A 25,813-nucleotide genomic window follows, 5' to 3' on the forward strand; every position below is an offset into this window, starting at 1 on the left:
TACCATGTGCGATACTGTCTTACATGAGACTTTTAAAGGTAATTATGATCATAATATAATTACCTTAGACCCATTATTCACCTTAAGATGTGATTTCACTGTAATTATCAGGACTGGGGCTGAACTAGGTCAGCTGAGGCCAGAACTGATGCTAAAGAGCTTCTTACAGAAAAAAAAAAAAAAAAGGAGGATCCTTTTCAGCCCATGGCATCAGAATAACCCCGGCTTTTTGTTTATATAATTGACTTGCTATACAGCCAAACTTCAAGGTGAAAAATGACCTGTGGACTGTGGAACTCAAACTTCTCTCTTGAGTCATTGCCCATCACCAGCAGTGTACTATACCCTGCAGACTGAGCAGGCAGTAAGGTCCTTGCTGAACCTAGAGTCAGCAATTTTGGGCTGATGAAATGCAAATGAATAAAAACAGCTATAAATTTACCTCCAGTCTAGTGATGTAAGCCTTTTGGCACAGCTACTCAAATCCTCATGGCATAGGAACTTTTAAAATGCCAGTTTTTACTTAATTAGATAACTCAGAAGGATTAAATATTAAAGCATGTCCAATTTGGCCTTCATTGAAGATAGGCTGGTTACAAAAATATCAGTAGAAGGTTTAACCTAAAGGTAAGCAATTATACAGCACAGACCCCAGGAAACCAGCTTTACAGGCTCCTAAGAGCAAATCATCAGACAAACAGAAAGATAAACTACTGAATAACAATAAAAAGAAAAATCCTTTCCTCTTGCTTTATTTTTCTCTTAGGCTAGCTCTTGGGGGTGACTTGGCTGTATCTCATAATTTTGTTTGTCATGGCTAAATAGTCAATTTGTCCTTGTTCTGGAATGCTTAGAGAATCAGTTAGTGAGCTATTATTATGGAGGAAGCCTCAAAGATTCAGGCATCTATTCTGAATAACTACATTTAGGAATAGTGGATGGCTCCCTTCTCCCCTGCCTCCTTCGGTATACATATACTATATATACTATATAGTATGTAGTATAAAGCCTGTAGCTTTCTACCTAGCATTTCCACTTGAGACCATCTCCCAGTTTATGACTAATCTAGTGTTTGCTTATCTTTCTTTTCTATTCAGCACATTTGCTTCTGCTACATGAATCACAAGAGCAGCACAACTAAAGTAGCATTTTGCTTTGTGAGCCAAGCATCTGAAGGCAGCAGTCAGCTGAGTAAAAAAGACACTTTCCTTCTTCTTTCTTTGCAAATTTAAGAAAATTTTCATGCATCAGTAACAAAAAACACATGCAATGATTTGTAAAGTTTGCAGTTGAGATAAATGAGGATTAGTGAGATTAAGCAATTTGGCCAAGATTAGACAGTGAAGTGGAACTATGGCTTAACATACATTTGATATAACCAGAATGTTAGTTCTGTTTCCACTACCTTGTGTAATCCTCACAGCAAACAGACTGATATGGTTTGGCTATGTCCCCATGCAGATCTCGAGTTGTAACTTCCACAGCTCCCATGTGTTGTGGGAGGGACCCAATGGGAGGTAATTGAGTAATGGGAGTGGGTCTTTCTCATGCTGTTCTTGTGATAGTGAATGAGTCTCATGAGATCTGATGGTTTTATAAAGAGGAATTCCCCTGCACAGGCTCGCTCTCTCTGCCTGCTGCGATCCACATAAGACTTGACTTGCTCCTCCTTGCCTTCCGCCATGAGTGTGAGGCTTTTCCAGCCATGTTGAACTGTAAGTGATTAAACATCTTTTTCTTTCCAGTCTCGGTATGTCTTTATCGGCAGTATGAAAACAGGCTAATACACAGACTAAACATGAAATGTGGAGTTTACAATTCATGTGGAGAAATAGGCTAAGTGAAAACTGAAAGAGCAGACCAGCTTTATGAACTGTCTCTCTGGTGACTAGATAGTATCAGTAAATTCTTAACAAGTGTTGGATGAATGAATATGCCTAAAGCATAGAAAAAGAAAAAAAATAAAAAGTTGACTTAGAACCTAAAACTTCATGATGTTAATTAGTTTATGCAATTGCACTTAAATGTATTTCATTGGTTTAAAAAAGTAACTGTGAGTAGTAGCTATTTGATGGTTTGATAATCATCATCTGTTACACCAGTATTCATTTAAAAAGTAACTAAAAAATTGATGATTTTGTAATCACAACAGAACCCAAATAACCAAAGCAATCTTGAGGAAAAAAAGAGCAAAGCTAGAGGCATCATAATACTTGATTTCAAAATATACTATAAAGCTATAGTAATCAAAACAGTATGGTATTGGCATAAAAACAAACACATCGACCAATAGAACAGAATAGAGAACCCCAAAATAAATCCATGCATATATGGTCAACTAATCTTCAACGAAGGTCCCAGGAATATACAATAGTGAAAGGATAGTCTCTTCAATAAATGATATTAGAGAAACTGAATATCCATATGCAAATGAATAATATTCGTCCCTTACCTTGCAGCATACATTAAAACCAACTCAAAATAGATTAGAGAGTTAAATGTAAGACCTGAAAACATAAAAATCTTACCAGAAAACACAGAGGAAAAGATCCTTGACATTGGTGTTGGCAATGACTTTATGAATATGACTCTAAAAGCACAGGCAACAAAAGTAAAATTAAACAAATGGGATTCCATCAAACTAAATAGTTTCTGCCTAGCAAAGTAAATAATCAACAAAATGAAAGGGTAACCTGTGAAATGAGATAAAGTGTTTGCAAGCCATATACCCAAGCCATATCCTCAGCCCATAGGCCAACTGGTCCATGGCCTGTTAAGAACTGGCCACACAGCAAGAGGTGAGTGGTGGGTGAGCAAATGAAGCTTCATCTGTATTTACAGCCACTTCCTAGCAGTCACATTAGAGCCTGAGCTCTGCCTGCTGTCAGATCAGCAGCAGCATTAGATTCTTAGGAGCATGAACCCTATTGTGAACTCCGCATGTGAGGATCTAGGTGGCACGCATTAGATCCTTATGAGAATCTAATGCCTGATGATCTGTCACTGTCTTTTATCACCCCCAGATGGGATCATCTAGTTGCAGGAAAATAAGCTCAGGGCTCCCACTGATTCTACATTATGATGAGTTGTGTAGCATAATGTAGAAATTATTTCATTATATATTACAATGTAATAATAATAGAAATAAAGTGCACAATAAATGTAATGTACTTGAATCATCCCAAAACCATCCTTCCCCACCATCTGTGGAAAAATTGCCTTTTGTGAAACTGGTCCCTGGTGCCAAAAGTTTGGGGACCACTGATATATGTGATGGGGGGCTAATATCCAAAATATATAAGAAACTCATTCTCAATAGCAAACAAACAAACAAAAACAAATAATACAATTAAAATGTGCTAAGGATCTTGAATAGATATTTTTCCAAAGAAGATATACAAATAGCCACAAAGTATATGAAGATGTGCTCAAGATCACTAACCATCAGGGAAACGCAAATCAAAACCACAATGAGTTATCACTTTATATCTGTTAAGATGACTATTATCAAAAAGTTAAATAATAACAAGTGTTTGTGAGGATGTAGAGAAAAGGTGGTAACCCCTGTACACTGATAGTGGTATTGTAAAATGATACAGCCATTATGGGAAACAGCATGGAGTTTCCTCAAAAAACTAAAAATAGAACTGTATGATCTATCACTTCCACTCCTGGGTATATATTCAAAGGAACTGAAATCAGTAACTTGAAAAAATATCTCTGCTTTCATGTTTATTGCAGCACTATTCACAATAGCTAAATCATGTAAGCAACCTAAATGTCTCTCTCTCTCTCTCTCTCTCTCACACACACACACACACACACACACACACACGAATATTATTCAGCTCTAACACGGAAGGAAATAATGCTGTTTATGACAACATGGGTGAACTTAGAGGACACTATGTTAAATGAAATAAGCCAGACACATGAAGACAAATACTGTATAATTCCACTTCTATGTGGAGTCAAGAAAAAAAATTCAAACTTGTAGAAGCAGAGTAGAATGGCGGTTGCCAGGGACCGTGGAGAGGATGGCAAGATATTGGTCAAAGAGTACAAGCTTTCAGTTATAAGATGAATAAGTTCTGGGAATTTAATGTACACTATGGTGACTGTAGTTAATGATAGTATATGGCATATGTAAAATTTGGTAAGACAGTGGTTGTTAAATGTTCTTACTATACCAAAACAAAAGTAACTATATAAGGTTATAGATATGTAAATAGTTAAAAATCACTTCACAATGTAAACATATATAAAACATGTTAGAAAACTTAAATGTATATAATTTTCATTTTTTAAATGAATAAATAAAAATTGATTTTTAAATTTGTTTACTTAATAAACTCAAAATCAACTCTTCATTTTTCTTTTCTTCATTTTCTGATAATTTTCAGATAAACTGGCTCATTTCCAGGTAGACTATTTCTTCTTAGAATTATAGAATGTTAGTCCTAAAGTGATGTTACACCTTAATTAAAAATCTTTTGTTTACAGATGAAGAAACCAGAATTGATGATGTTTGTTCAAGATCAAAGACTTGCTTATTGAAAAGGTGGGATCAGAACTTAGTTCCTGGCCCCGTGAAGTTACATTAGTCACTCAAACAAAAACACAGTGTGAATACATAGATATGTATGTGGTAAAGGTAAAATGGAATAAAAATAACCCTGAATATTTGTATCAATGTTTGAACTGTTGAAATGGAAATTATGGAAAAACTTAACTAGTTCTACTTCATAAAAATTCTTCAAAATCATACTAATTTATTTAATCCGACAAGTAATACATGACTCTATTCTCATTGTAAAACTCAAACAGAAGTTTTATAGCATAAACAAATGTATTATCTCTTTTTCCTCTCTAATTCTATTGCCTTCTTCAGAAGTAGCCATTGTTGATTTTTTAGTGGACATCATGAGTATTTCTGAGTTCATCTCATGTTCTCCATGCCCCCATTTTCTGGGGCAGAGCTTGTTATTTAGATGTCCCTTTTCCCTCAATTTTTTATTAATACAAAATAATTGCACATATTTATGGGGTACATGTGATATTTTGAGACATGCATACAATGTGTAATGATCAAATCAGAATGATTAGAATATTAATCATCTCAAATGTTTATCATTTTTTGTATTATGAACATTCCTAATTTTTTCTTCTGGCTGTTTTGAAATATAAATTATTGTTAACTACAGTCACCCTACTGTGCTACCAAACACTATAACTTACTTCTTCCAACTGTGTTGTCTGCACCTATTAAGCAACCTCTCCTCATCACCCCTCCCCCCATGCTTCCTAACCTCTAGTAACCATCATTCTACTCTTTGTCTCCGTGAGATCGATTTTTTTAACTCCCATGTTGGAGTGAGAACATGTGATATTTGTCTTTCTGTGCTTGGCTTATTTTAAACTAATGACTTCCAGTTCCATCAATTTTGCTGCGAATGACAAGTTTTTTTATGGCTGTATAGTGCTCCATTGTGTATACCACATTTTCTTTATCCACTCATTTGTTGATAGACACTTAGGTTAATTACATATCTTTGCTATTGTGAATAGCACTGTAAGAAACATGCAGATGCAGATACGTTTCTTTGATATACTGATTTCTTTTCTTTTGGATATATACCCAGCAGTGGGATTGCTGGATCTTATGGTATCACTGCTGGATCAGCAGCGGATTGCTAGATCTACTTCTAGTTTTTTGAGAGGCCCCAATAATGTTTTCCTTAGTGGCTGTACTAATTTACATTCCTACCAAGAGTGTACTAGAATTCCAATTTCTCTGCATCCTTGATGGCATATATATAGATTATATATACAAAATATATATATTAAATGTTATATATTATATATTGTATATATTTTATAAAAGCCATTTAACTGGGTGAAACAATACCTCACTGTGGTTTCAATTTGCATTTCCCTTATGATTAGTGATGTTGAGCATTTTTTCATATACCTGCTGGCCATTTCTATGTCTTCTTTTGAAAAATATATATTCAGATCATTTGCCCATTTTAAAATTAGATTATTTGCTTTTTTTTTTTTTTTTGGCTACAGAATTGTTTGAGATCCTTTTATAACCTGGTTATTAATCCCCTGTTGAATGGATAGTTTGCAAATATTTTCTCTTATTTTGTCTCTTTGCTATATTGATTTAGTTTTATTTTTTTTTGCAGTACAGAAACCTTTTAGCTCAATGTAGTCCTGTTTGTTTATTTTTCCTCAGGTTGCTTGTGCTTTTGAGATCTTACCCAAAAAAATCTGCCAAGACCAATGTCCTGAAGCATTTCCCAATGTTTTCTTCTAGTAGTTTCATAGTTTCAGGTCTTATATGTAAGTCTTTAAACCATTTTGATTTGACTTTTGTATAACGTGAGAGATGGGGGTCTATTTTTATTCTTCTCCATATAGAGATCCAGTTTTCCTAGCACCAATTATTGAAGAGACTGTCTCTTCAATATGCATTGAAACAATATACATTGTTTACCCAAGTTTTATGTGTCCATTTTTTTGTCAGTATTGTGCTTCCACTTACTATAGCTTTGTGGTATATTTTGAAATCAGGCGGTGTGCTGATGCCAGTATTACTCTTTTTGCTTAGGATTGCTTTAGCTATTTGGAGTCTTTTGGGGTTACATTACAATTTTAGAATTGTTTTCTCTATTTCTTTGAAGAATATCATTTGTATTTCCATAGGGATTGTATTTAATCTGTAGATCACTTTGGGTAGTATGAACATTTTAACAATATTAATTATTCCAATCCATGAGCATGGGATATCTTTCCATTTTTTTCTCTCCTCTTCAATTTCTTTAATCAGTGTTTTATAGTTTTCATTCTAGAGATCTTTCTTTGGTTAAATTTATTCCTATTTTATTCTTTTGGTAGCTACTGCACATGGGATGCTTTCTCAATTTCGTTTTTAGATTGTTTACTGTTGGTACATATAAAGGCTACTAATTTTTGTATCCTGCAACTTTACCAAATTAATTTATTAGCTCTAACAGTTTTTTTGTAGAGCCTTTAGGGCTTTCTATATATTAAAAAAAAAAATCTGTGAAAAAGGATAATTTGACTTTTTCCTTTCCAATTTGGATGCTTTTTATTTCTTTCTCTTGCCTAATTGCTCTTACTAGGACTTCCAGTACTATGTTGAATAAAAGTGGTAAAAGTGTGCATCCCTATCTTGTTCCAGATCTTATAGTAAGGGGTTTCAGTTTTTCCCCATTCAGTATGATATTAGCTGCGAGTCTGTCATATTTTAAGGCATGTTCATGCTATACCCAGTTTGTTGAGAGTTTTATCATAAAGGAATGCTGAATTTTATGAATGCTTTTTCAGTATCTCTTGAAATGATCATGTTTTTTGTTCTTGATTCTGTTAATGTGATGTATCATATTTACTGAGTTGTGTGTGTTGAACCATCCTTCTGTCCTTGAGATTAATCCTACTCGGTCATGGTGAATGATCTTTTTCAGGGGTTGTTGAATTTGGTTTGCTAGCACTTTGTTGAGGATTTTTGCAACTAGATTCATCAGTGAAATATTGGCCTGTAATTTTCGTTTTTTTGTTGTGTCCTTGTCTGGTTTTGGTACTAGCATGCTGTTGATCTTGTAGAATGAGTTTGGAATTATTTCCTCCTGTCCAATTTTTTCAAAATAGTTTGAGTAGAATTGGTATTAGTTCTTTGAAAGTTTGGTTGAATTCCATGGCGAAATTGTCAGCTCCTGGGCTTTTCTTTGATGGGAGACTGTTTGTTACTGCTTCAGTCTTGTTACTTATTATTAGTCTTCTCAGGTTTTCTATTTCTTCATCATTTGATCTTGGTAGGTTGTATACCTCCAAGAATTTCTTCTAGGTTTTCCAATTTGCTGGAGTATAGTTGTTAATAATGGTCTCTGTTGATCCTTTGTACTTCTGTGGTATCAGTTATAATGTCTCCTTTTTTGTTTTTGATTTTATTTATTTGCATCTTCTTTCTTTTTTCTTAGTCTAGCTAAAGGTTTGTCAATTTTGTTGACCTTTTCAAAAATCCAACTACTCATTTTGTTGATCTTTTGTATTTTATTTTAGTCTCGATTTTATTTATTTCTGCTCTGATATTTATCATTTTTTCTTCTATTAATTTTGGGTTTGGTTTATTCTTGCTTTTCTAGTTCACTGAGGTGCATTATTTGGAAGTCTTGCTTTTTTGGTGTGTTTATTGCTGTAAACTTTCCTCTCAGAACTGCTTTTGCTGTATCCCATAAGTTTTGATGTGTTGTGTCTCCATTTTTGTTAGTCTCAAGGAATTTTTAAATTTGCTTTTTAATTTCTTTATTGACTCATTCATAGTTCAGGAGCATGTTGTTTAATTTCCATAATCTGTACAGTTTCCAACATTCCTTCTGCTATTGATTTCTAGTTTTATTTCATCATGGTAAAAAAAGATACTCAATATAATTTTGATTTCTAAAAATTTGTTGACTTGTTTTGTGACCTTACATGTGGTCTATATTGGAGAATGTTCAATGTGCTATTAGGAAAATGTGTATTCTTCAGCTGCTGGATGGAATGTTCTGTAAATATTTATCAGGTTCATTTGGTCTAGAGTATAATTTAACTCCAATTTTTCCTTGTTGATAGTCTGTTGTATGATCTGTTCATTGGTGAAAGTGGGATCCTGAAGTCTCTACCATTAAAATATTGCCATTAATCTCTCCCTTTAGTTCTATTAATATTTGTTTTATATATTTCGGTACTCCAGTGTTGGGTACATATATATATTTACAATTGTTATAACCTTTTGCTGAATTGACACGTTTATCATTATGTAATGACGTTTTTATCACTGCTGGAGCTTTGTTAGTTTCTTTTGGTGATGTAATGTTTCCCCAAGTTTCACAATCCTTGAATCTTTACTTCGATGCCTGTACATTTGAGGAGACAGCCATCTCTTCCAGTTTTTGTCGGTGTTGTTTGGCGGTGTTAGAACTTTACTTCTAATGTCAGACTTAAACACTGGACTGTTGTTTTTTTCCATTATGGGAAGAACTTACAGTGAGCACTGGAACTAAAACATTGCATTGAACTTAAGTCACTGCCCTGTCGTTGTTTCCCCATCAGAGGAAGACTTATAATGGACACCAGAACTTAAATACTACTCTTGAACTAAATTGATGCCTTTCCATTGTTTTTAATTCTGAAGAAGACTTATCAAGAGCACCAGAGCTCAGAAGCTGCCATGAAACTATATTGCTTCCCTGCCATTGTTTCACAGTCTGGTGAAGACTAAAATGAGCAGTGAAACTTAATCCTTGCCTTATAGTTGTTTCTGGGCCAGGAGAGTTCTCCATGTGAGCACATGGAATTTGTGGAAAATCTGGCTAGGGTTTGGGCCTCTCTGCCTATTGTTTCCCCTGCAGCACTGTAGCATCAGCCACATGGTGTCTTTGCTGATTAGAGTGCCAAGTAGCCTCCAAGATCTGTGCACCAGTTGCTGCAAACAGTGCCCTGCTATTTGAATCCAACTCACTCCAGGTGGTTCAGCCATATTAGCACTCCCAATGGCTCCCATGGGACAGGGCCAGAGTGGGCTTTTCATGAAGATTCCAGACTGGTGGGGAGAATGAACCTCCACCTCCAATTCTCTCCTCTCACATCAACAACCATGGATCTAGGGAAATTCTCTGAGTGGTGTTATGCTGGCTTGAGGGAAGAGTGGTGCATTCTGAAATAACTATTTCTCTTATTGGTTGCAGCTTGTCTCAATTCTGTGGGCCCAGGGGATTTTTGTGCTTCTTCTATGAGTTCTAGTATATTCAGGGAGGTATTCTTGTTTTTGAATAGTTTCTAGCTGTATTTTTGTTGGGAGAGTTTTGCTGGGAAACTTTCTATTCTGCCATTTTGCTAATGTCACTGATGCACACCAGGGCTTAACCTAGATGTCTTTTATTGACTGCAGTCTAGAAAATGTATGACCCTTGTCTCTGGAACAAAACATAGTCTCAAACAAGGGTAGTGCATTTTGTCTGTTTTGTCTCTGAGAGTGCTAATATGGCTGAACCACCTGGAGTGAGTTGGATTCAAAGAGCGGAGCACTGTTTGCAGCAATGGAATAGGAGTTGAAACTTAAATGTGTCGCTAGCTGATGTGCAAACCATGAACAGAGTAACACCAATCTTCTAGATGTCCATGACAACTTTTTGGCTACTTACTTGTTTATTTTCAGCTAAAGTACTTCTAAAACACCTTCTATACATTTCCTCCCAACAACCATGGGATATCGGGAGGGAAGAATTGTTTTGTTCTTCATTTACAGAAAAGGAACCCAAACTCTAGAGATTAAGTAGGTGCAGTTGACTGACTATGTTAGTGGCTCCAACTCTTCTCTCCTTTCTGTTTCACACCCTTTGTCATGTCACTATTAGGCTCCTCCCCTCTAGCTCTGGTCCTAGCCATGTGACTTGCCAGTAGTCACTGGAGTGTTAGCAAACATGTTCTAAGCACACTCTTAGAAAAGTACTTGCATCTTTGCTTGTGCCATAGCCCTCTGTTATCACCATGAGAAGGACATGCCCAAATGAGTGTGCTGGAGGATAAGACATGTGGAACAGAGCCACATCACCACAGCAAATTACTGAAGCCACTGTGTATCATCCAACCGCCAGCTGATCCCAAAATAGGTAAGTAAGTTTGGACCAGGTCAACCAAACCTGGCAAAACTTGTGAGTTATATATACGCTTTTTGTTGTATGCCAATATTTTGTGGTCGTTTGTTTTGCAACATTATTGTAGAAATAGGTGACTGATACAGTGGTAACAACTATACATTAGGATCCAGAAACTAAACCAAGATCTTCTGTCACTAATCCCAGCACTCATGTCATTTGGTCCAGTCTTACCTTTTGGCATTTGCACATGCTGTTACCTCTGCCTGGAATTCCACCCCACTCCACACACTTTTTTTTTTCCTCAAAGTCTGGTTCCTGGGTAAACTGCTATTATTTCTTTAAAACTCAGTATCACCTTTTTTCTCAAACCTTCTGTGATCTTCCCAAGAAAGAGTTAGCCATCCTTGTGGGTACTATGTTTCCCTTTTATCTATTTTTTATTATTTCATGAGTCACAGTGTAGTATAAATATTTGTTTACTTGTATGTATTTCTCAAGGAAATATGTTTCTCTGAAGTCTTTTTAGAATCTGTCATAGCGCCTTATTAATATCTTTGGAATTATATTAATTGATATAAAAATAACATGGAAGAAGGAATGAATGATTTTTTAATGAAATGTTTCTGGCATATTTCTGATTTGGTCTTAACTGCCACCTTAGTTACGGTCCTTGGGTCAGTGATAGGTTCAAGAACAAAGACTCCATTAATATATAATCTGTATCAGTTGATAATCCCTATGAATAATACAGATAATGTCTCTGCTCCTGTGGAGAAAAACAACACCAAGCAAACCAGATAATTACAGATAATACAAAATTAAAGAAAGGAACGGAAAAATGATATGATGTGCTAGAAAGTCAGGTGGGAAGACTACTTTTGATAAAGAGTGGTCAGAGATACTAACATACTTATTTGATACTCTGGTGAACCCATTGCTTTTCCCAGTTTTATTGCAGCATTTTAATGTTAATTTGATCACACATTTTCTGAGGATGAAGATCGTGTGCATTATTCTTTGTATCCTCCACAGACCCTATGCACAAAGAGTAGCTCGCTGGTTGATTTGTTAATCCGAAGATGTACGCAATAAGTCTATTGTGTGTGTGTGTGTGTGTGTGTGTGTGTGTGTGTGTGTGTGGTCATCCTTCCAGATTTTAAAATTTATGCTACTTGCTTGGAGGGTTATTATAAGTCTGTAAATTTTATAAATAAATTTTGTAATTCTTGCTAATATTTCTGAGCTTCTTCTGAGATTTCCCATTTAAAAATGGCAGTAGGCTTTATTTTAAAGATACATATCAAAGCATAAATCCTGAATGCTATAAATGTTGGCTGTAATTCTTCCTAGAGAAGTCAAGGATGCATTTAGTTTTGGCCTATTATTAGAAGTAACAGAAAAAAATCACTAGAGTGGATTCTGAGCCCTTAAACTTGATAAAATCTGTCTTTTTCATTCATTTAGTCTCCTACAACTCTGGAATTATAGGCAAAATGAAGAATTTGGATTTAACAAATAATTACAGAGCATTTAAACAGGTCAGCTACTGTGTGAAAAGATTTTACATACATTATTTCATAATTGTCTGGGGACGGTGCTATGAGGAGACATAATTTTCATTTCTATTTTTTAGGTGAGGAGACTGAGGTCCAGAGTATAAGTACTCTGTTTGTTTCCCAGGGTCACAAAACCCAGTTATGGAACAGAGACAAAATTCAAACACAAGATTTCTGATTTGAAACAGCATTTAGAAATCTTTGATTCTTTTTTTCCAGCAAATGTTTATCAAGTGCCAGTCTCTGTACCAGATTCTGGAAATAGTAAGGTCATCAAAATGGCATGGGCGGTTCTCATGTGGTGCTTTCCATGACACCCTACGAAACTCAGAAGAAACAGGGATTAAGAAAAAAGGAATGAAGAAGAGTGTGTTTGAGGTACTCTTCTGGCACTCTCCTTTTAAAACAGCAACTTTGCATTAAATTCCCAGGAGAGCCGGCAGTAGGTCCCAACATCCTCCTTCCACCAAAGGTGCTGTCCTCTAGTGATGGAATTGACTGCCAATGGGTTGACAAAAAATCCTAGGCAGTAAGCCTTGTATAATGCCCTGCAGCTGTAGTTTTCATGCTTTCTCCAACTCCCTTGAACTAGGGACACCTTGGACTGGGGCAGCCTAGTTAGCTTTCACATTTTCCTTTGGGGAAAACTGGTTGAGTAAATGCGTCTTTTATGAGGCTTGCTTTTCTATCAGCATTTGGTTTTTATGTATTCAAACTTTCCTCTAATATGCATAATTGCTGAAAGAAAAGGGCTGTGGAGCAGCCATGAATTATGGCTTTTATGAGAATGAACATTGCAGTTAATGTTGCAAGACAGCCTCCATTATAATCCTGTTTTCAGATCCTTGTGATTTTTTTTAGGGGGGCTGGGAAAGAGGAAGAATTTTCGTTTGAGCTAAAATTTTTCATGGTTCGACTCAGCCCAAGGAGATTTTCAAAAATGAAACATTTTCACAAATGTTTCCGTTTATTTTTGAGTTATTGTATTTGGAAAATGGTGTTCATTTTGACTCCAAGTATTATTAATGCATAAAATGTTCCAAGTATGAGTGGTTATTAAAACTTCAGTCATCACATGCCACTTGTGTCAGGAATTTCATCTGAGCAAGATTTAAAAGAATTATAATTGCCAAGGACTAGCTTCTTTCTTTTTATAACTATATTGAAGCATTTAGTGCAAAAATGCCTAAAATTTTTTTCATTATTTTCATAACATCATTGTAATGCTTACTTAGCACAGAGCTTTTCACAGAGAAAATATTTAGATTACTTTTACTATTTTTGAATTTATGATGAATTCTAAAGTGACAAAATGCATTTCAAAATAATTTCTATACTTATTGAACTGTGTTAATTAAGCTTTTAACTTTTTAGCTTACATCTGTTTGTGTCCATTGTAAATTGCACATTGATGAAACTTCAAAAATCCTATTATTTTTTATTTTCTCTGTCCTGTGACAGATAAAATACTTTAAAAAATAATGTTGCTTCCCTAGTAAAACCAACTTTTAGGGAGTAGAAAGATTAATACTTACCCTAAAACCAGAAATCAATTTTTCCTATATCTAAGAACTGCTATTTAGAACTTTAGGCACATATTTAAGTATTTTATTCTATTGGTTTGTGTCTCTACTTTGTTGTCACCTTCCACTTATTATTGATACAATTTGATATTCTGAAACATAATCTTTCTTATATCTATTTTTCATTTTGTATGTATGATTGATAATTTATATTTAACTATGCTAAAACTCTATCGTGTGTGTACCTCATCACTAAGCTGAAAAAATATTGTCAAGTGTAATACAAATGAAAATTGTATTATCACTGAAAATAATAACATAATTTAATTGTTTGAAGTAATATTGAAATATTTAGAGCTGACTTGTGTGGTTAGGAGCTCTTTCTGGGCTTTTCCATTTGGTGGCAATCTTTGTATTCTCCAAAATGAATTACATCTTTAGCAGGTAAATATTTCACATTGAATAACCTCTTGGTCTCTTTTAAAATTGCGTACCTATTTTTTCATTCAATACAATGTTTTATTATCTGATTTTGTCATCTTAATTAGTTACCTTTTGAACATTATCCTACAGTCTTTGAATCTGAAGTTTTTTTTTTCTTGTGACTGAAGATGAGGCATTTTATAGAAAATGGCTTGATGTTTTATCATTACAACTTCTGCTCTGGTACATACACATGCACCTATATATACCTATGCACACACATATCAAATATACTTATGTACTATATTATACATGCTTTATATTTTCCATTATATATTATACATAATATATACATGTATGATATACAAATACTCTGTTATATATTGTATATAACATATGCATATCATATATATGTGTAACATAATGTGAAATTTACATACATATTTCTTGTTGATGTCTAGTCTATGTTATTTTATACAAATTATTTTCTGATTGTTTCCCACATTTTCCTCTCATATATCCACACAACTCTTCCCGCCATTCAGAGGGAGACTGATTCCCTGTGTACTCCCTTCAAGGTCTCTTTTTTTTTTCCTCATTTACTTTATCTGCCTATTGGAGATTTCCTCTCCTCTTTTCCTTCATAATTTTAATTCATCATTCAGAATTCATGTTTTCTTCCTCAAGGAGGCTTTCTCTGACTGTGTTCCTCACATCCAGCCCAGTTTGTCAGGTTCCTGTTAATATATTTGGGAGAATATTCCATTCTTCATCGTAACACTCATCTCATGGGTATGGTCATTTAAGGTCTAATTATCTTGCTAAAGTGTAAGATTTTGGAAATGGCGGGTAGGGATCTGACTTGTTTGCTATTGTATTCCTAGCCTTTATCTTAATGGCAAACAGACAAAATATATATGGTGACATATAGATTTATGGAATTGATGGGTGAATGAATTTCCTTCCTTCCATTCTCATTTAAAAAGTAATTTGTATACTTAAAGTCATTAGTCAATATGACTAGGCATTCAATATAGTTTTTCCTATAATTGCTATAGAGGACAGGTTAATTACAGTACTCAGTGGCTGAAAGCATTTCAACAAATTTTGCCCATGGGGAGCTATAATTTCAGCTTAAGATATCATAAACCACTCAAAGATTTCATGTAGTTACCAGAGCCTTGGGCTAAAATTATAATCCTGAAAACCTTCACTGCCTATTAGTCATTTGGTACATGACATAAAGCAAAATATATTCTGCAATTTTGGACTTCAGTTTGGCTCTCAGTAGATTGACTACTTGATTTCATATTTGACTGCAAGATATTCAGCTCCTTGAAAGTTAAACCATCTAAAAACTTATGGTAATTCACAAGTACTAAATGTGCATTGAGCAGTAATTAAGTGAGCATATTATGAATTTCTTTTTCTGATAATTATTCTTCTCAAACTACACTCTTGAAATGCTGAGCAAAGCTTTGAGAGCTGTGAGCATTCCTATCATTGTATGCTTAATATGTTTTGGAATATAGTTTAATAGGAGGCAGCACATTATCCCAAAAATTATGATGGATATGAAATTAAAACTTGGGTTTAAGTAGCAGCTTGATCCTTGGAAAAATCACTTAACTTCCCTGAGTCTCAGTCTCCTCCAACAGCAGATGCATTTTCTGCTTCACAAAGATGTAGGCAATCAATTGAGGTGATGAAGTGAAAGTGTTTGGGAGGCAATGAAGGACTTTACAAATGATGTGTGTCGTAATTATTTGTCATATTAGTGAAGCAAAATAGTCATTTTCTAAAAGATTGTAAAAATGAAAAGAAAATAATGGAATTAGGGTAAAACTTGTATTTTCAGTATGTAACACTTTTTCCACTTACAGCATTCAACTGCAGATGAGAGGCCTGTGTAAAAGTGTGTAGATGATAAAATTATGTGAATACAGGGGCAGCACCTTTCATTTCTTCAGAGAAGTTGGGAAGAGTGATTTGTGAACTGATTTACAAAATGTGAAGAGCAGAGTGAGAAATGGGTTAATAATGGTTCAACAAAGAAGCTGATAAAGCTGCTTACTATCACCACAGGGGAAAGAACAAGGGTAAAAAGGCTTGCAAAAGGAATCTTTTCTGAAATTCTTTAGAGGATAGACTGATTTGTGCTGGGTTGGCACAGAGGTAGCATAGATCAGTTTAGCAGTGGGGTGGGAGAATTCTGGGTGAACAATGAAAAAGATAATTGTGTAGGTCCATTATCCAAGATGTCAACCAGCTGGGCTAAAATTGTAGCTGGCAAGCTCGGACTCTCAGTCAAAGCATCTCCCAGATGCTGAGAGAAGGCCAGAGCTAAGCAGGATCACAGTATGGAAGTCAATGGAACATTAAGCTTGTTAAGAGAGAATAGAACCAACTATTAGATGTAGTCCTAGAATGTCGCAGATTCAAGAGTGAAAGATAAGAGTGGGGCCAGTAGCAGTAGTGATCTGATGTTGGGTCATATGGAAACTGACCTATATAGCTTTGCTTCTCTGATTGTATTGTACAGGATACACCTAGGGATCTTGTTAAAATGCAGATTCTGGTTTAGTAGGTCTAGGGTAGAGCCTGAGATTGGGTCTGAGATTCTACATTTCTAACAAGCTCCTGGAGATGCCAGAACTGCTTGTCCTTGAACCAAACTTCTGAAGAGAAAGGATCCAGATATAGCATCTTAAATTCTCCCTAAGATAGAACAGGATTTGTTCCTGAGCCTTGTTGGGGAAAGACAAGGAAAAAGTCAGTGCTTGAAAATGAGGGAGAAGCAGCTTCACCTATGAGGAGTAGAGAGCCACAGGGATTTGAATCTTGGCAGGAAGCTGTGCCAGCTGCCTTTTTTTTCTGGTTTCTTCTTCTATAGATCTGATAATTTGTGTCTTCTCCCTGAAATTCATCAAACCGCCCAGTGATATATATTCCCCTTGTTCTCTATGTAAGCAAAATAATCTCATCTAAATTAGTAACCCATGTAGAAAACAGGAGTGTCATCTCTTTCAGATAACATTTATCTTATGTTGAAATGTAAGCAGTATATGTAGGGGCCTTCTGGAGAAAAATTTCTTAATTCCACGAAATGACTGTTGGGGGCATTTCCAGAATATATGGCAGGAAGAAGATTTGAGGTGCCTCTGATATCTTTACATTCTAGTGGTGAGCAACCCTTTTTCATGAGTGCCAATTCAGTAAAACAAAAAATGTTAGTACAATGGTTTTATATGGAATTTTATTATAGATTCATATTTTGTATAATCTACTTTTTAATTTGATAATTCACAACCTGCTCAATTTCTTTCCTTAATAGTAATACCATATTCCAATGAAGAAATGTACTTTGCTTTATTTAACCCAGCTACTCTTGATGACTATAGATTATTTCCAGCCTTTCAATAGTGTACAGTATTTCAGTGAACAGGGAAGGACTTAATGCTTTGAGCAAAATTTATGTGAGTTGAGCATTAGCAGTGCTGAAGGTAGAGTGGAGTAACAATGAAGAGATTTAACAGTGGGAATATTAATTGGCACCAGAGTTCATACTGAGACACTACAGCTTCATTTGGAGATGTCTAACTGCAGGGGAGGAAGAGAAGGAAGGGAAGCTGCCATTTCACAGGGGGTGGTGGCAGGAGAGTGGGGCAGCATCTGAGACTGACAGCATGCCACAGTGGTGGTGGATGGAAGACACTATGCAGATAAGCAGCTCCTTCTTCTTAGTTTATGAAGTATCCAGAGGATATATTCTTGCCACAGTACTTCCTTGGGAAAGGGAGTAGTGATGGTAATGGCGGTGGAGGTGTGGGAGTTATTCCTCCCTGCATCTGTGTCTCTTTCGCTTCTTCATCCCAGACTGAATCCTGTACCATTTGTGCAAAGATTCAAATATCACAGCCTTAGCAGCAGTCTCTGCTCTTCAATCATCTTTGTGGTATGAGCAGCTTTTGCAGCCTAAGTCCAGAGGTGAGGAAAGGACTTGTGGAATAAATCGGGTCGGGGAGAGCATTTTTACTGCATGTGTTAATGAAATACTGAGTAGGAATAATTTATCATCAGATAATGTTGGGTATGAATCCTGCCTTTACCTTTTATTAGCTATATGGCTTTGGACAAGTCATCTACCTTCTTTTAGCCAAATTTCCTCATCTGTATGTATGCAGTAAAATTCAAGTGAGGAAAATTCATTTTAAAGCAGATAGCATAGTCCCTAGACTATAGCAGGTATGTAATACATGTTAATATTATTATTTGTTGACATTGACATTTTTATTTTCTGTTCCTGAAATTGTATCTATGATCTTACCATGAAGTGAAATAAGTCTTTTATCACCTTTAGGTTAATGGTTAATCATCATTTAAAACACAAACCATAGGAGATAAATTTATACCCATATTCATTTACATTCTTATTTGCCAGTTGATTTACCTCCATTAATTATATGCCTTCAGATCATGCACAGAAAAAAACCTAGTGGAAATATAATTTAAGGAAACATTGATAGGTTTTGTTTGGTTGGCATTGTTAAAATTTTCTGTTTTTTGGCATTTTCTAGGCAGCAGCTTTCTGATAGAATATTATGGTAAACTCACTTCTTGAGTTTGAAAAATATTAATAGATTCTGACAAAATATTCTGAAAGTAAGCTATGAATAACATCATATATTTTATATACATGTTATCTATCTGTCTGTCTGTCTACCCATGCAATTGGCTGGAGTAGGCTTGTATTCAGTTGCAATTGAGAAAATTGAGTCCTAGCTGGCCAAATTTCGCATATTGATTTCACAACAGACCTGAACTCTGTTAAGATTCTTGACTTGCCACTGGATACACCAGTGGTTGAATCACACTAGCTTCTCATCTGATTAGGGATCAAAATATCAAGTTGAGGCTAAATCATAAAAATCCAACTTTCAATTTAATTTATTTACACTGTGCCTGTGGAGCTAAAATACGTATATTTTAGACACAAAAGGAGCCCTCTTGGGGGACTGCCTGCAACTTCTTCATACACAGATAAATATTTATTGAGCATGAAAATAAGATTCTTCACAGAGCAAACCATCATTAACTTAGTTCTCTGTATTCCAAATGTGAGTCCATTTAACCTACATGAACTTTTAACATAATATTAATGTGTCTATGTGAACACAGAGTTAATAGACATGTATGCTGATAATTGTTTATAATTACCCAAGATATATATGTATATAAATACACACAAATATTTATAGATATCCCATGACATATTCATTGGCATAGAAAGTATGTATCTATGTGTTTATTTATACATAGAAAGTATCTATGTGGCCGGGCCTGGTGGCTCACGCCTGTAATCCCAGCACTTTGGGAGGCCGAGGTGGGCGGATCACGAGGTCAGGAGATGGAGACCATCCTGGCTAACATGGTGAAACCCCGTCTCTACTGAAAATACAAAAAATTAGCTGGGCGAGGTGGCACACGCCTGTAGTCCCAGCTACTCAGGAGGCTGAGGCAGGAGAATGGCGTGAACCCAGGAGGCAGAGCTTGCAGTGAGCCGAGATCGCGCCCATTGCACTCCAGCCTGGGTGACAGAGCAAGACTCCGCCTCAAAAAAAAAAAAAAAAAAAAAAGGAAGTATCTATGTATTGGTATAGCAAATATCTTAATACTTGCTAAGAAGGTTAATAATGTAAACAAGGGTATAAGCCAATTTTCCGTTAATTTAAGAGAAAGCTTGGCAAAAATTTGACATATTCTCTGTTTGTATTAAAATAAAGGAAATGGTCTTAGACATTCATTAAGGCAAACTCAGCACGGTATTTAATTGAAAACACTTTGCTGTATTTAATATGAATTACTGTATCTATTTGAAAGTAATACAACTGCAGTTATTTTAAAAGTTCTGTAAAGATGCCACCTCAACATTATTTTAGAAGTAGGTGAGAAAATAAATAAATAAATAAGTTACTTATCAATCTGAATTAGCAAAGCCTTGATGATTTTCCTATGGTTTCTTGAATTGGAGAACATTCAGGAAGGGAAAGAATATACCATTCCCCCCACCCCGCCAATTTCCACTAATTGTCGTGTACTATGTGTCTGGATCCATATAAAACTCACTGAATGATTCTAATCCAACTACATAATATACCACCAGGGATCCAGAACCACCCAGGCTGGGGCAGCATCATCTGTCTCGTATTCCCTCACAGTGCCTTCCTACTCAAGGATCCTGCATCTCTGAGACTTGGTTCCACTATGGGCATCATGGTCTTAGGTGTTGTTTGCTTTAATGAAAGCAAATTATATACAGTGATATATGCAAAATACATACAGTAATTATATACAATGTCCTGGCTCAAACACTCTGGGTCACCTTTGGACATAATTTCAGCTGCAAATGAGAGGTGCTCCCACCCTCTACCTCAATCCTACTGGTCTCATGTTGGCCACCTCTGCTTCAATAGGTGTCATAATCAAGTCCATTAACTTACTCAATAGTTATCCAAATGGGGAGTTGCCATTTGCTTAGGCCCTAGGAACAGGGTGCATAAGAAAGATTTAGTCTCTGCTCTCATGGAGTTTATAGTCTAGTGGTAGATAGAATCAGAACTTTAGCTGGATATTTCACATCCGTTATCTTCTTTAATCTTCTCACATGAGAAGACAGAAGCCATGAGAGGCTAAGTAACTTGCAGAGCTTCGCAAAACTAATATGTAATGGAATGAGACATCAAACAGAGCTGTCCAATGCCAGATTGTCCTTTATAGCATACTACATTGCCCCCAACAGGGGTTTTTCTCCTATTTGTTCCCCAGCATCTAGTATAAGAATGATTTTGAAAGGTCATATCAAAAACATTGATTTCAAAGTAATCACATCAGAGCACTATACTCTTATTCCAATGATGCTGCCAGTTTTCATTCATTAGTGTTTACTGTTCACCCAGCACTCTGCAAGGTTCTGAGGATACAGTGTTAAGCAAGATAAAGTGGGACAGTTAACAAACAGATTGCATGACAATTACAGATTGTGTTAAGTCTTAGGAGGGGAATAAACTGGGTGGAAATGAAAATTTGCTCCTGAAAGCCTCTGTGGACAATATAAATGTCTTTAAAATGTAAAAATTTTTGCTGTGGGAGTGGTACTCATTGAGGTACTCATCTCACTTGAGGCCACAGATAGCAGCAGCACATGTGGAGCAAATATTGCGATTGTGATATTGTCACCACTATTGTCTCATGTCTGAAATATTCTCATTCTTACTTGGGTTATTAAGTATTTTCCCATTACATAAATAATACATGAATATTGTAAAAAATATGAGGTAGAAATAATAAAATAAACATTTCCTTAAATATACTGCCCAGATAACAGTGCTGTGATATTTTATATACATTGCATTATATGCATTGTGTGCCAGTCATGTCCCTTTATAGCATGTACATATGTATATTACAAAATTGAAAATGTAGTATGTGGTTTTGTATCCTGACTTTTCACTTAACATTATGTTTTGATTTTTTGACACCTTAAAAGGGTCTTCAATATCATTTCTTCTGGCTGCATTTTATAGCATATGGAATATTATAATTTAGTAATTGTGCTACATATTGGACACTTACATGGTTTCCAAGTTTTTGCTATTTTAAGTAAGGCTGCAGTGAGTCTTTGCAATAAGTTGTTGTCCACATACTATATTATGTGGACAGATTCTTAGAAGTGAAAGTCAAGGGCGAAAGGGCATAAACCCTGTTAAGGCTCTTGATCCAAATGGCCAAAATGATTTATGGGCATTGCATAAACCCAGCTTCCCAGTAATAGTGTTTGCTGGTGCTCACCTTAATGTGCTTCCACTAAGGTTGAGAAATATCAATAAAAAATATCTAATGTGATGGGCAAAAATGTCTCATTTCTGTTTTAATTTAGCATTTCTTTAATTACAAGTATGATTTAAATTTCTTTATTAATTGTCACATTTATTTTCCTGAATTACTGTTACAATTCTTTATTTATTTGATTTTAACATTACTTATATATACCTTGCTATCTTCCCGAAAAGATTGAAGGCAGCTTAAAAGTCGCATAACATACAAGGTAGCAAAAATTAAAACAGAGTGAACTAAGAAAGAAAATACAAAGTCAGGAATGATGCTTAAAATGCATACCACAATGACAATTAATCTGTTTTTAGTGGGCAAGAAATTTGTCTCCAAACTCCTCTCTATAAGGTAGCTCAGTAAGGGAATCTTGTCACTTACCGTGTTCACCTTGACAATGGGTGGGGGGAATGATTGTTCAAGATAAATATAATTATTGGTATTAAAATATGAAGAGATTTTAACTATTGTTACTATGATTTTGTGCCCCTTAGGTGTCAGACACTATGCAAGGTGCTTTACTTGAATTATTTAATTTAATCTCTGTAACTACTTAATGGAGGTGGGAGTGCTATATTAACTGCATTTAAAATAGTGCTTGGCATGTGGGAAGTGGTCAATGAATATTAGCTTTTCTTTTATTATGACCAATATTAAGCATTTCAATATCTAGAAAAGTAAATACCTTAAGCCTTTTTGAAAAGATTAACATTAATATGTGTAAATATACTAATATGTTTTTAAAATATTAATCAAAGAAACAAAAAAGTCCTTTGGGATTTTGATTGAAGTTGCCTCAAACCTATAAACTAATCAAGGAATTTTGACATCTTTAAGTATTCAGTCTCCCAACTCAGTAATATGGTAGTTATTTTATCCCAACTACCTTTTATGTGTTGGTACATTAACACATTTTTTCTTTTAACCCAATTTTTACAGAGGACATTTCCATGATCTATCATGAACTTTTGTTGCTACACTGAATAGGATATTTCTCCTATTATGTTTTCTATTTGGAAGTACATGGAGCCTGTAGGAAGTACAGCTCTCCCTACAGTATGACATTCTTTGGATTTTTCTTCTTCTGAGAAATGGTTTATCTAGAATGTCTAGTGATCAAAACTCTATCTTGTTACTTGTCTGACTCTCATTCCCATTTTCCTGGCTTTCCAATGTCATAGTTGATGAGACAGTTGCACTCCCCTCTCTCTAGCCTCGGGGGTTCTGCACCTGCAGCCCCATCCCCCTAAAATGCTCTTCTCTAACATCCTCATCAACTTCCCTTTAACTCATTTATCTCATTCAGATCTTAGCCAGACCTTCTTTCCCCATTCAGATCAGGTCTCCTGCCAGGCTCCTAGATTATGCTGTATTTTACTTCTCAGTAATTTAGCATGGCTTAAATCAATCATTGACTAATTTATGTGCTCCCTTGATTAATGTCTTTCTTTCCACTAAATTCCATGTTGCAAGGACAGTGTCTATTTTGCTTACTCTTAAATTCCCAGGCACCTCGCATGGTGCTTGGGCTAGAAGTTGCTGTTATTGGATGAATTAAGAAAGAGTGAATGAGTGGTTTGGTGTAACTCAGTTTCTTTCCTCTCACCTCAAATTCTATTTTCAGTGTCTTGTTTGCCTTGGAGTTATGGCATCCTTCCCTTCTTCATGGCCGGCTTTTATTATATGAATTCATATGTTTTACTGGGCAGCCACAAGCTGTTATATGATGATCAACAAAGGTGGTTTTTCTTATTTTGGGAAATGCTTCTCATTTCCTACTAGGGCTATGCCAATGTCCTTTGCTTTAATATTTTTGGTTAAAGTTTGCCCTTGCCCTCGCAGCATGTCTATTTAATTTTTAATATTTACTTGAATGTTCGCCAGGACTGTGTTTCTAAAATAGTACTGTCATTTGCCTGTACAACAATGACACTAGCTTCCTATTCCCTCTACAGCGCTGAATTTTTCTTTTTCTTTTTTTTTTTTATTAGATACTTCTCAGGGCCAAAAGGGGAGAAGCTGGAAAAGAAGTACTAGAAAGTCCACTAAAATCAGCAAATAGCTAATTTTGAGTGCCCATGTATCCTTTCAGCTGGGCCAGTTCAACTCCATAAGGGGAAGTGGAGCTTTATTTTCCGGTGAACTTTATGTTCTGTGAAGTTATTTTCTCATCCCATCTTAGATGCCGGCAGAACAGATGCCAATGGCTGAAAGGTCCTATAAGTGCCCAGATTCACTCCTTAGACTGCAGACCCAAAGAGAAACCCTACTGGATAAAAACACAGCTGCAGGTTCTATCCACTTGTCAATCATCCCCAAATGCTAAAATAACATGATTTGGATGATGAGGTAGTAGATACTTGCTTCCATCTGTCTACTTTATTTTCTGCATTGCCTATAATGAATAGTGCTATTTTACATTGAGGAAATAACCAAATAAGTTCTATTAAATATATCACTCATAAATTCCTGCTTTCATGGTCTCATGCTTCAAGAGCCCACCCACTCTGAAGCATGGATCTTGCTTCCCAGATGAGTTGGTAGGAGGCCGTGAGAAGCAACATATATTACTTTTAGTGTAAAATAAATTATTCTAGCAAAAAGAGTTAGGTGAGGATAGAATCATCCTCTTGAACCTCATTTGCACAGCAGGCCAGTTCCTCTCCCTTTATGTTATCTGCAAGAGCAGCCAGGAACAAGATTATTTTTTTCTTCTGACCTCCTATCAGGAAAAAAAAAAAAAATTCAACCTCCTGTGGCTGCTGCAACATGCAGTGAATCATAAGTTTATCTTTCTTGCACAGGCTTTTGCTTTTAATTTTATTTCTGATTCAAAGTAGTTGGTTAAAGCCAATGAATTTTAGCCCCAAAATGGTGATAAAATATTCACCCTCTTAATTCTTAACAGTTTTATTAATTGTGTTAAATGTATAGCCAGCATTCTAAACAATTAGGATCAAGAAGAAAAATGGAGCTATTACATTCATTCTAAGTTATCTGCTATCAGGGTTACAGATATGTAGCCAGGACTCAACTTGCAGACAGATGGTGTATAAATACAGAGGATCACAAATCTTACCTTTTAAGTCAATAGGTTTTTCATCCGAACATATTTTCCCATATAAATATTTTATAAGTGGTGTTTAGATTCCAAGACTAATACCAAAAAAACAGCTTAAATTTTGAGCTAGAAATATAAACTATTTACACAAAAGTAAGAAAACACTGTTATTATAATTTAAAATATTATATGCAACAGAAATGTAGTTTTAAGAAAATAGTAGATAGAACTTTGGGGAGTTTCATTTTTAGATTTGGGGTGCCTAGATAGCCTCTAAGAGGTAAAAACATCAATTCCTTGGAGCACATTTCTTAGTAAAATTCTTCTATTATTTCCAAAGTTTTAAGGCACACAATTATAACAGAAAGACTTGGAGAGATTATCTCAAGATAACCAAAGAAGCGTTAAAGGAGAAAGGAGGCAGGTGTTTAAGAGCATTAATGGGGAAGCACAGGAAAACTTTCCTGAGATGAATTAACTGAGGTGAGTTTTATGTAGTGAAAACGGGATGAAAATGGCAACATGGTATAAGGGGAACCATCATAATATCCAGTAGATAAAAGGATATGAAGAGAAATAAAGCAGATAGTAAGTCAGTGGTGGAAGAATCTTTAGAGTGTGGCCATTATTCCATATAAAATGTCACCTCCCATTGAGATTGGGGGAATTTTCGGCTTACAGCAGAAGAATAAATGT

General features: G+C 35.5%; 1 protein-coding gene and 1 long non-coding RNA gene across 3 annotated transcripts in view; one reads left to right on the forward strand and one right to left on the reverse strand.

The window, feature by feature from the left end:
- The window catches only part of GRIN3A (glutamate ionotropic receptor NMDA type subunit 3A), a 163,697-nt gene that overhangs the window by 66,217 nt on the left and 71,667 nt on the right, over positions 1–25,813 (reverse strand). The window lies entirely within an intron of this gene.
- The window catches only part of LOC131384382 (uncharacterized), a 118,574-nt gene that overhangs the window by 30,602 nt on the left and 62,159 nt on the right, over positions 1–25,813 (forward strand). The window contains exons 2-3 of one of the 2 annotated variants that reach the window (XR_009215183.1): positions 10,543–10,679; positions 24,048–24,154. This is a non-coding gene — a long non-coding RNA (uncharacterized LOC131384382). Of the gene's footprint in view, positions 1–10,542; positions 10,680–24,047; positions 24,155–25,813 lie in introns of those variants that run through there. The other variant, XR_009215184.1, reaches the window with a different exon arrangement.

Source organism: Hylobates moloch, unplaced genomic scaffold (genome assembly GCF_009828535.3).
Source record: "Hylobates moloch isolate HMO894 unplaced genomic scaffold, HMol_V3 SCAFFOLD_10, whole genome shotgun sequence".
NCBI classification, from domain to species: domain Eukaryota; kingdom Metazoa; phylum Chordata; class Mammalia; order Primates; family Hylobatidae; genus Hylobates; species Hylobates moloch.